Raw genomic sequence first — 13,301 nt, 5'->3', positions numbered from 1 at the left:
CTGTGTTATTCAGAGAGGGGCCAGGCCCTGTGTCAGCCTTCTCCCCCCCTTTTTTTTGTTTTTTCTCACTATATAATCAACTCCTAACCCACCAAGTTGACAGGACAACACAGGTACACGTTAAAATTCTTAAGATCATGTTTAATAATTCAAAAAAGGAATTTTTATTTCATTCAATAATCACTTGTATTAATCAATCAGAGGAAAACATGTCACAATTCGACTCTTTTAACCACTAAATTTGTTGTTTCATCACTGGTTTGTGATTTACCAGTGTCTGTCTTTTTGAAGTCAAGTTGTTGTCCTGCAACCCAGAGAGTTTATTTGTTAGTAGTGGATAAACTTTATCATTTAACATCAGGTGTATGTTAAGTTTCGCTGCTTTAAACTTGCTGGAAAATCTTCACGTGTTCATGAATGTAAGCTGTTTCTTCATTGCGTGTGTGTGCGTTTGTGGGTGGGATATTTTAACTTTTTTCTCAAACAAGGCATTTCTCTAATTGTGTATGTTTTTAATTTTGTTTCCCAAATTTTGATTTCCCACCTTAAATAACAGCATTCCATGTCTTCAGCCAGGAATTAGAGCTTGCTTGTGAGATTCAGGGACACATGGTGCCAAAAACAATTCAGTGAAAAACTTGCCTGAAAATTTCCAGTGATGGTAACCGATAACTGGAGGAGAAGATGTCCTTTAAGCTTCTTTTTCGGGTGGGGACAAAGTGAGAGGTCAAGCTGTAAAATTTTGAGCCAGAGCTTGGCCTGTGTGTCGTCCCAATTTTATTAATCTATCCTTTTGCCGCTGTACTCAGGTCTCCAGGTTGAGAGAAATCCACCTGTATTAAGAGACTAAAACATTCATTTACTATTTTTCTTAAAACATCCATTTGGTTCATCTGCCTAGATTTTACTCTCTCTCTTGGTGCATAGTTCACACAGTCAGGCAGTTGCCTTTTATGGGCCTGCAAGTTTCCGGTCACTTACCCCCAGCAGCTGCGAAGCCGTCTCTCCCATATCAAAACTCAGCCAAACATTAAACATTCACCGTAGTCATTCAAAACTTTATTTGTAATATTATAATCAGCAAAATCAGCGTTTTAATTACAGGCATGTATCATTGTTTGCAAATCATACGTATATAAAACTCAATAATACGCTAAACAGGAAGTCCTCTGTGGGCTTCACAGCAGCCACCTCATTTGCATGTTCACACACTATCTAAAAAATAGCTCGCAGCGCTGCAGCGCACTGTCGTCACACACAGCCTCGTTTCACACTCAACTCTCTATGTTATTTTACAAAGACGTCTTATATTTACAATCACTCTCAGGCCTGAAAGTTTTAGCGCCTACACAATTTTGACAAATTTAAGATAACGGGTCCAACCGAAGAAAGTCCAACTTTTTTGTAATCAATTAACCAGTATCAGCCTCTAACTGTATCTGGCCTGATCTCTAAAGTCCCTAAGTCAATTTACAGTGCCCAAAAAAGCGCAGATAAGGAGCCTCTAACTCCTAGCTTGTTCCAGGATGCCCTGTACCCCACAGTCAAGCCAACTGAACTAACCCTGTTCGCCGACAGGTCAAGGTCGCGCGTCCGCGGCCAGGAGGGAGCGTAACCTCCGGGCTATGCGCCTCTTAGTGGCCTCTAACCACCGTTCTAACAAAATTTATAATACTTTTAAACCGCCGTCAACCCTCTAAAACAAGAGTATGACTGACGCAGATGCAACGTTATGGACAATGGAGCCTCTAACTCTCAACATGGCCAACACAGATGCAATCCTTTAGACCAATGGAGCCTCTAACTCACAAAATGACCAATTCCCTATCAAACTACCTGAGCCTCTAACTCAGCATTATTTTCCTTTATCTTGAGCCTCTAACTCAGTATTATTTTCATTTACCTTGAGCCTCTAACTCAGTATTGTAACTTATAAGCTTATTTCAAGTTTCAAAACTCATGAGATTTTTCATCAAAATCAAAACAGGCCTTCACCAGTAATTTCAGTGAGTAGACTTTTAATTTATACAGTCCAATTTGGCACAGTTTGGATTTACATTCAACAGGTTGTGCCTCACCTTTAAATGTGCCGGCTTGCCCACTCACGTCAGACCACTGGCTCGTGCCTGCCCGTTCAACCACCTCGGACTGTCCAAACCTCCAAAACTTCCATCCCAATACCACAGGACGAGCCCCCAAAACTGTTACGGATTCAAATATTGGGAATGGATACAGGAGGAAAACCAAAATAACTACACTGGTCCGGCCGGGTCAAGTCAAACGATGATTTAATGAACACACGCGTGGGAGATGGACACCATACACAGACAGCATCAGATCTCAAAATGGTGGAGCCTTGATCAAACTCTTATAGCCTCTAGTGGCCCCCACCTAATCATAAAAGCCTAAACATTCACATTCTTTCTCACACAGCGCCTAAGCTACGACCTTGGCTCCCTGTTTATCTGCTCCTGCTGAGATGGGGCAGTATGCTCTGTTCTCTTCTAACCGGACAAATGAGACGATGACTTTCTGTGAACAGTATTTCTTATAACTCAGCAGTATAATGCATCATAAAACAATATCATTCATTCACAATAAATCAACAGTCTAATGTAATGCAAATCAGTTTACCAAATGTAATAATTATCACCTTCTTCTAGTTCAGGAGCATAATGCAAACTGAAACTACATAATAATTCACAATCTTTAATTAGGGGTCTAACATGGCATAAAATAATATCATAATCCCAAACCATGTAATGGTGGATTTCCTGTTAACAAACTAGACCCATTTCAAATAAAGCTCCACATATAGAAGTGCCTTCCAGAAAGCACAGACTTTCTTTTGCATTTGCTGCCTCAGTTCTTCCATTTCTGTGTGGAAACTAATCTATAAACAGAAATGAAAGTATCCTTTCAAGATAATGCATCATTAACACATGAAAAAGATCAAACAAACAAAAATCATGATAAGCATGATCAAGGAAGTGGCAAATTTTCTTGCAAAGATAACCCAGAGCCCCAGACAGGCCATCAGACCATATAAGGTTAGACATATCCAGTTCTGGGAACACTTTGGCGTTCCCAGGCCAGCCGAGAGATATAATCTCTCCAGTGTGTGCTGGGTCTGTCTAAATACATTCATTTTAATAAAAATTAAAAATGAGAAATGTTTTATTTTGCTTTAACAATTGAGCATGTTAATTGACATTGAAATTGTTTTAACTTTAATTATTTAACTTTAGAACATCCATAGGTGCACCTGAGCGGGATATCTTTGGTTGCCAGTCTTGAAGAAAACAAGCACATATCCAAACATGAAAGATGCATGACTTTCCACATCTAAAAGTGTAAGTACATTATATGTCTTGATGCATGCTCAGTTATCCAGGTAAGTAAATCCCAAAAGGTTGATTCTGTTCATCTGGACGTAGCGTTTTCAGTGGGAGAAACGTTTCGTCACTCATCAGTCATATGCACATTGTAGATGCATAAATAATAACATTTGTTTTAAATCTTTTGAGAAGTTGGCAAAAAGGTTTGTACAACGTTGTGACTGTATAAAGTGTGTGAAACATGATACTTGATCTAACAATAAATTGCAAACATTCACAACCACAGACTGGTGTGCTTTATTGTTGTTTTGTCCTCCCTGAGCAAATGTCAAGCATAGTGTCCGAGCTCACCACTCCGGGATTACAGACAACTGCATGCTCAACAATGTGAAGCCATTGTGAGCTCTAACTGGACAGATTGAAGGTTTGTGAAAGGCAGCTGCTTCTGCCTGCAGCTTAGAGAGCTCACACTGGAGCACGTCCAGAGCACAGACGAGGAACTCGTGGGCATCCTGCACACAGACACACACAGAACAAAACACAGTTTCAGGTGCAAATGTACAAACAGGGATGAGTGTGCTGCGTAGTGCAAAAAGACAGCTGCTTACTTTTTGATCGTCATCGTCAAACTCTGGATGAAACTTAGTGACTGTGTTTTTAAAAGCAGTCAGGACAGAGCTTTTGTGCCAGCTGTCGTTGTTGAAGCGGCTCACTTTGATGTCCACAAACAGACTGCAAATAGCAGAAGTGAAGCAGACACAAAGTTAGTTTGTGTTTCACATTGATCAGCAAATTTGGTGGAGAAACCAAAGAGCGACGGTGTCTTCGCTGTACCTGATGAACTGGCACTCTCGGTGAAACCTCCACAGCTGCAGCTGGCTGCAGAGCTCCTCAGTAAAGACTCTCAGTGTGAGGAGAGTGTGACAAAGTGGGTGAGAATACCACTTGTCCATATCCTTAGTTAACATTCTTGTTTTGATTTAGCCCCATCTCAAATTCAAATTCAAATTCAAATTTTATTTGTCACACACACAACCATACACAGTATGACATGAGGTGAAATGCTTGTAGCTGTGCAATGCAATGCCCGACCATTAAATGACAGTGGTTTTACTGTATTTACAATTTACAGGTTATACAAAATTTACAGATTTAACTTTACAGTAAAAAAAAAAAAAAGTGCAAATAGCAGAAAGAGATTATAAATTATGAGAAGTGTGAAGAATGAAGAAAAAACCAGAGTGCATGTGGTGATGTGATGTGTGTGGGAAAGTCCAGTCCTACAACTGGTTCAGGGCCCGAATAGCCTGGGGGAAGAAGCTCCTCCTCATTCTCTCTGTTTTGGCCTTAAGGGAGCGGAAGCGCTTCCCAGACCTCAACAGTGAGAAGAGTCCATTGTTGGGATGGGAGAGGTCCATCATAACCTTCCTAGCTTTGGTCTTGCACCGTTTGGTGTAGATGGACAGCAGGTCAGGGAGCTCTGATTGAATGATGCGTTTGGCTGAGCGCACCACTTTTTGCAGATCTCGTCTGTCCTGCTTGGTGCTGTTCCCAAACCAGGTGCAGATGTTTCCCGTTAGGATGCTCTCGATGGTGCAGCAGTAGAAGTTCTTGAGCACCTTCAGTGGCAGATGGAAGTCTCTAAGTCTTCTGAGGAAGAAGAGACGCTGATGGGCTTTCTTAACCAGGGTGTTGATGTGACAGGACCATGACAGGTCCTGATATCTCATATGTAGTCTGCACCAGGCAAACATCCACTATCCTGGGTTTGTTTATGTTTTGCACTTTTACAGATTATGTAACATAACATCTTGGTTTAAATCAATTCTGGCAAGTTTGTTAAGTTAACATGTTATTTATTTCAACTGTTAATTGGTTTAGTTTGAACTCACCTTACTTACCTGTGTTCCAGGAACAAAGAGAGGAAATGTAGTTTTACGTCCTGTATTTATAACTTCCTGGTTAATCTGAGGTCACAGGAAGAGACCAGGTGAAGAAGGGGGAGAATCTTTGTAATTTAATAAAGTTGATTTTAGAGTTTGTTTATATAGAAATGGATTTGTTGTAATATGTATCGACTATACACCGAGTTTTATTGCTAGGAAAGATAGCAGTATACATTTGAATATTGAAATGCTTGCCTTACCTACCAAATGGAATAGTCCAGGGTGAATTGACTATTTAAGCAGATAAACACGGGTGTTCAGGGAAGAAAGGACCAGGTCAGTGTAGCTGTCTGCATTTTGACCTTAGTTTCTGCTGATTTAAGTTCAGTTATGTTTATTTGTACTGAGTTAACTATGGAGTTGAGTTTATTTATTTTTTGTAAATATTGTTTGGTCACAAAATGGTGAATAAATCACTTGCTACACTGGACAGCATTTGTCTCCTGCACTTCTTTAACCGCTTAAGTCGAGTCCTACCACAGAGAGTTTGCAGAGCGGGGCCCATGTAGCATGTATGCTTTAGGTTAGGCAATCTTAAACACGAGCACAAAGAGGATGCAAGTCAGAGGATTTTCTTCTGTTGTTCTTCAAATCACTGACTTTAACCTGATATTCGTCTGAACACTGGCTTCATATTCAGTTGAGTGGCATCCATACTCTGTGTCCAACGTAGCCTCCTGGCTCCCCACTGGGGTAGACGGCCTGGAAACTGGCTCATCTCTCTCAGGGACTTCAGGACAGAGCGGCTCATCATCGAAGGTCACTCTTTTCTTTGAGGAACACATCACCAGTTAGTTCAACCAAAATGGACGACATAATGAGAATTTGAGTGTCAATCCTAACATTCAGACTCCACATGTTGCTATAACAGCTGTTCACGTGTCACACTCGGCTCTGTAGAACGTACCGTGCAGAAAAACAGCAGCGAGTTGGGAGAACATGAAAGCTCTGTCTGGACACCAACGTCCTTGACTTCACATTTGTCAGTGCTGATGTTACCGTGATAGAAAGACACAAACAGTGCAGTCACAGTGATGAATTTACAGGAGAAGAAACACAAAGCAATAAATCAGCTTTAAACAGGAACACAGTAAAAGGAACTCATACCTCAGATCTGTAGCAAAAGGTGGCAGGAATGTTACACGTGTCACGGCGTCTTTGTCAGGTACAGCTGAGACTGGAGGCTTCGGACCTGCTGAGTCCTTCTCCAGACCATCCTCAGACTTCATGCGCCACCAGGAAGCCTTCTTTGTTTTGTTCCTCTGAGCCTCAGCTGGCGGTGAGGCTGGTGCAGCAGAGGTGGCTGGAGTGTCAGGGCCCACATGTTGATGTGTGAGATCCTTCTGTGCACTCACACTGGAAACACAACAATAACAGAGAAGATCAGTCTGCTGTAATGCACTCAAACTCCCCTCAGCACCTCAAGAAAGTCAGCTAAACCGACTGCATGGAGCTGTGGACTCCACAGAGGGAACAAATCTACAACTTACACAGTAAAACCTGATTCAGCTCAAATATTCAGACAAATTAGAAAACTGTGCTTAAATATAGCTAATGTCCAAGAAACAGCGTAGTGGAGGGAGTTTAAACCTCCATCAGCCTCTCTAACATAATGATGTAATGCAGACCTGCTGTCAGTGTAAATCTCCAGGACATGTCAGCAAAATCAAAGTTTAATAAACTGAAATGGGGGACTTACCTAACACTAATATTTCATATAGTACTTCAATCCACTAATCAGTTCAAGGAGTTTGTTTTAAAATATAATGGAACGGAAAACCACAATGCTCATGTGCAAATAACAGTAGTCAGCTGCTGCCACAAGATGGCGGCAAAGTAAAGGTTGGCTGCAAAGCTTTATGACACAAGCTGTTTGATAAGAAAGCAGAGAGATCGCTTTACGACATTTTGGTCAATGTTTATTATTACATTTTGTTAAACAATCACTACTTTTCCTCCAGGCTTTCTGAAGCTCTGTCAAAGTTTTTCTTTTCAGTCCTTTTTGAGTACAGTCCTTGTACCCGAAATGTATTGCAGCATATCTCAGACTGGGGTGCAGTGTGTCCATAAAAGAAGTTCATGAAACTGTTTGAGTGGAGGACAAAAGAAGATGATAAGGGCTAAAACCCCCACTATCTACACCAGCAATACAATAGCATCTGAACGTCTGTCTTTAAGAAACAGGAAAAAGTCCTGCAAAGTCCCCACACAGGACCTGAGAGATGCATCTGCTGATTCATCTACTATCTACCACTGAATCAGACATGATCTCACTGTAAGGGTGGCTGTCAACAGTAAAGGTGGTCATGCTAATCATTGACTTTGAAGCTCCTTAGAGTTGCAAACATTCGTTACATTCTGTATTTCTGTGTTTTAATAAATCAGTTACACCCATTTCCCATTTTCTTATCAAAATATAAAGAAATGAGACCTGGCTAAAGACTTTTGCACAGTACTGCATATATGATGTGACCCTGTCATCCTTCTGTAAACTGGTTTAAATAACAGAAAGAAAGAGGATTTCCCTTCAAAATCATCAATTTACATTCAGTTTGCAGGAGAACTAAGTGCTGTTTTTTAAGCTCTTGCTGTCAGCATGTGCTGGGTGTGTGTGTGTGTGTGTGGGGGGGGGGGGGGGGGGCCTTGGACCTCTTTCCTGTCGGGGTGGGGCTCTTCCAGGGGGCGGGTCTTGGGTGGTGACCTTGATCTCGGCTTGCACCGGGTTGGCTGCCCATTGTCTCAGGGCTTCCCACCCCTTGTTCATGTGGGCCCCTTTAAGGACCTCCCTCCTGACTACGTCTCTGTCTGTCTCTTGCTCGTGGGGGGCATTATTGGGCTTCCCAGCCTCATTTTCAAATACATTTTGTGGCAAACACCCACTCACAGTTGACACTGTTTTTCATTCTCTCTCTATCACACTCACACACACACACACAAGAATTACTGTGTTCCAGGTGCTGTATGCTTGCTTTTTTCACAGGTGGACAAACAGTAGCGGTTTTAGATACGGGCGACACGGGCGGTTGCCCGGGGCGGCATCGTGGTGGAGGGCGGCATCACGGAAATCGGTAAAAAAAAAAAAAAAAAAATTGCTCGTACTCATGCTGCCCCGACATCAGTCAGCGCATACTGGGAATGGCATAGGTTTTCTATCGCCCATGGGAGTAAGGGCGCCCTCCATTTGCGAGGTGCGCCTGCTGCTTGCGGCACTGGGAGGAGAGGGCGGGGCGGCGGGGGATTCTCTGGCTGGCTGGAGCAGCAAAAATTACCAACTCGCAAAATAAAACAAAATAAAAACAAACAGCAAACACGAAAACACCAGACATTATGATACAGACTTATAATTTGCACCGATGTTTTTTCAAAATTCTATACGCGAAAAGTGAGCGCGAGAGCCCTCGGTGCGCCTGCTCGCTGCTGAAGTCAAAGTAAACTTTATTGTCATCTCCGCTGCATACAGTCCAGTATATATAGAGATGAGACGACGAGGCTCCAGTTACAGCAGTGCAAGTAAACAAACAATAAATATTTAAGAGTAAAACAAATAAATATACACTTTAGGACCAGAGGTGAAGGGATCAATAACAATTTAAAATGTATATTTTATATTTTGTTTATTTAAAGTCTCACACACAACCCGTTTTTAAAGTTTAAAAAAAGAGAAAAGAAGAGGAGGAGTGTAGCGACTTCCACAGTCGCTAGAGGCTGGGGATGGAGCCTGCCTATTTGCCTGACGCGCTGTCAACTTTACGCAATAATGCGAGAGGTGGAATTGCTTGCTTGTTTATTAAATGCTTGAAAAGTTTACAGAGCAATGTGATCGGCTCGCGATTCAAACTCTTAAAACATCACAGGCTCTAATGCAACAAGGGGAAACTCGTTGTGCTGCGGTCAACAAAAACTACGGCTACCCAGCCCTCCTCTCTGTCAAAATCAAACCAGTGAAAGACAGACTGACAACGCCCTCTTAATGTCGCCGCTAGCACCCACGTGACTCCCGTTACACATCACCATAGCAACCAAACAAATGAAAACCCAGTGATCATTAAAATTCAATACATTTAATTATGACTCCTACAAGGAGAAACGAGCAAAAGATACAGGTAAGCAGATGTGTCATTGGATAATGGCAGGTCATCCTGAAACAATCAGAATCAGAATACTCTATTAATCCCTAAGGAAATTATTTGGGTTACAGTTCCTCTAAAAAGAAATGGTAAAAATAGTAACAGTAACAGACTAAACTCCAAACAATATATACAATAATATAATATTAATTAGTCAGTGTCAATTGTTGATTTGTCCTGTTCTCATTGTATGACGAAGTATGATGTCTGTTTAGTAGCCGTTTGCATACTATGCATACCCTCTCCCTCTTCGTGTGTGTGTGTGTGTGTGTGTGGGGGGGGGGGGGGGGGGGGGGGCGCCAGAGGGGGTGTTCGCCCAGGGCGCCTAACAGGCTGAGAGTGAGAGGCACCCTGAACCAAAACTTCTGCCACAGCATTCAGCAGCACCAATACCCTCTGATATGTGCCTAGTTGGTCAGGTTTCATCCTACAGCAAGACAAAACTACCTGAGGAACAAAGAACAAGATGGTAAGCTTGAAAACATGGAGTAGCGAGCACAGTCTCCAGACTTGAGCCCATCCAGCTGGTTTGGGATGAACTGGACACAAGAGTGAAAGCAAAACAACCTGCAGGTGCCACACATTTGGAAATATTATTGTGACCCACCTGGCACTGGGACACAAACTTGACTAACAAAGCAGTGAAATAAGGTCGGAGTAATGAGTAATATTACAAACTAACCACCTGCTATTACCAGTTTCAATTCACCTTTTACATAAATAAATATTTTTGTACATATGCAAGTATAATTTCAAACTGAATTTCTGTTATTACTTCATTTCAACTGCAGCACCACCACTGTTTGTTTGTTGGATTGTTTACCAAAGAAAACAATCATTCTCTGTGGGAAAAAAACTCCCTGGTGGATCCTCACCTGTCCGCTTTTGGCTCAAACCTCTTGAGCCAAAAGCTCAAAGGTTTGGCTCTCTTGTGCAATAAAACTTGTGAACCTGCTTCCCCTCTCAGTGTCTGCATTGTGCCAGTTTTGACTGTTGCAAAGAGGTGAACTTAAATCTAATTTACAACAGCAAAGATGTACACAGCCTTTCTCCTGTGGGAGAAGCTTTATATCTGTGTTAAATATACAAGTTGTGGCCATTTTCATAATATTTGATTGTTTAACATTCATATTGACAAAGAAAGGATTCTGGGGGACACGAGGTGTGCTCCAGCAAATATTTCCTCTGTGGTCCCATTAAAGATGGATTTAAACATGAAAGAGTGTGAGATGGCAAAATGAAAGACATTCTGTACTTAATCAGAAATACAGATATTAGAGGTAAAACCACTCCCGTAAAAGTAGCTCTTTGGAGGATTTTTCTACCAGCTATTTTTGTGCAAAGCTAATTGAACCTTGTGCTATATTAATGTATTATTAAAGTAACATTAATACATAAGAAAATGAATTTTACTTCTTTAAATTTTAATTCTCATAAATATACTCAGCTTGAATCAGTTTGGTAGAACATGAGCAGAGAAAAAGAAGACAATTTTAAAATATCTCTACATTGTAGAGAGCGACTTTGCCTCTAAACAGAAAAGGAGTAATGAACGGGTTAAAATGGGATTCAGCAGGTGGGGGAAAATCGGTCGTAGTGGCTCAGCAATGGAAAAAGAATCGCAATTTCTATTCATGCAACCTTTATAGTTAGTCTAGCTTAGTTTGTTTTGCAGCACTTTTCAATACAGATCCAATATGTGATTTTAAAACGTGAGGACTTACATTTCATCTTTAAATTTCCGGTTTATCAAATCCCACTCAGCAGTCCTTACCTTTAAATCGAACCTCTCTCCTTCCTCTGCTCTCCTGTCTTTCTTATCTTTCTCCATCTCTGAGTGAAGTTAGCTCTCTTTCTTTTCTCTCCCTGTGAAAAACAGCAGCTGGACCTTTCGCTAGCAGCACACTGCACACAAAGATTGTGTTTGCTGATGTTTGTTAAGATGATGGAAACGTTGCATCTGAAATGACCTGCTACTGAAAAACATTGCCCTCTTTATGCTCCTGTCACTCCTCTTTTGTAGTGCTGGCTAGATGCTGAAGTACAGCAACCACCTGTCGTGCTGCACCCCTTCCTACGGCACACGAGTTTGCCTTTTTGACTCGTTTTGTGCTAAAGGGAGCAGTTGAAAGAAGAAGAAGTTCATTTTATTTTCAATCTGAGTTTGTTAATGTTTTAAGAAAATAAAATTCTGCTCAGGCTGCCACACTGAAAGATTCATGCAAGTAAAACTAACAACTTGGAAACACTGACAGCCTTAACTGTTTTTTAAAGTATTCATGTCTAAATGGATCCCTGTGTTCAAACATGTTAGCAACTCTTTCCCAGATCTCAGTGGTGGAGAACTATAGCTAGGCTTATTTGGTGTTTCACTTATTGTACTAAAACTGTGTTTAAACTATTAAATTAAACTCTGTACACACATTCTAAGGAGTTTTGGGTAAGACCATCTATGAATGCTGTTATAATTACAAGAAATTAAAACCATTGAATTCAATGTTAAAATATAAAATAATAATGTTTTTAGCACTTAGAAAAATTTTAGAATTCCTTTTAAAAGTAATACAATATGTTTAATAGGTTTAAAAGAGCATTTGCATTATATATGGTTCATTTTTACAAGTATGCTGTTTTACTGTGAAGAGGGAAGTGAATGTGTTTGTGATCAGTAGCTGGATTGAGAGAAGTTGTGATGGAAAGTACAAGAAGTTTGTGCATATGTAAGTGTGTATGTACTGGACCATCTGTTTGACAATCTTTGTTGATGTGCATATTTTGCACACTGCCTGTGAGAAGCTGGGGACATTTCTGCTCCAAACCACCGTTCAGCTGCTCACTGTTTTAGTTCAAGAGCCCACACCATCTCTGATCACTCTGCATCCTTCACACATAACTGTTTATGTACAGAAAACATGCCCTCCACCCTTTGGAAATGTGACTACAGAGCTGATAAAAGCAATATAAAAACATTTGACATTGAAAAGACATCCACAAGGACCACTTTTGGACTATAAATAGCCTGTACACAGAGGTCCTATGGATGTCAGCACTAGACGTTCCATAGACACACCGTTTGGCGTTTCAGTGAATCCAAATTGTACGTCCAAAAATGAAATATTTTTATTTATATTTGTCACCCCGGTGTCACTAACAAATGACTGTAGAAAAATGCTTCAGTGTGAATAATATCAAGCTTCACCATTCTTTTATATGATTATGGTTCACACACATTAATCAGTTAACTATCAATAAATGTATGAAAATATGACCATTGTGTTTTATTATTTGTTAATCATTGAAGTTGTAAATGGGTTTATGATACAGTATCGATTAAAACTGAGAAAAAAACATGAATCACATGCGTTAAATAGAATGTGTATAAACAGAACAAAAGGCACAGAATACAGGATCACAATAAGCACCAAGGAAGTAAACATAACACTGTAACCAACAGGCCAAATAACAATAAAGAATAAAGGACCAAGATACAAGGTTATAAAAAACACAAACTAGAAAACCCCTCATCATCCCCAAATCTCAAAACCCTGGGTCCAAGGCCAAGGGACCATGAGAGAACACTGCAGGTGTACTCTTTGTACCAACTGTACATTACTATTTGTGTGTTGGTTGGTTGCCTCAAAACAGCTCAGTATTTTGTAAGCATTGCTGAAACCCTCCTTTTTAACCATTACTTATCATGATATTAACCTACAATAATATATGTACGGTTCGCATTTTTCAAATGTATGCAGCAAGCAGGTGAATTCTGTACATTTAATAAGAATAGATAAGCGAATTTAATAAGAATAGACAATCTGACTATTTTACAGAATAGACAATATAAGCATATTTAAAATTAAAGGAATTTGAATTGGGTGTTTAGGGCCTGG

Source organism: Neolamprologus brichardi, chromosome 3 (genome assembly GCF_056152115.1).
Source record: "Neolamprologus brichardi isolate AB-2024 chromosome 3, ASM5615211v1, whole genome shotgun sequence".
In the NCBI taxonomy this organism is placed as follows: Eukaryota; Metazoa; Chordata; class Actinopteri; order Cichliformes; family Cichlidae; genus Neolamprologus; species Neolamprologus brichardi.
Note: the sequence above shows the minus strand (reverse complement) of the source record.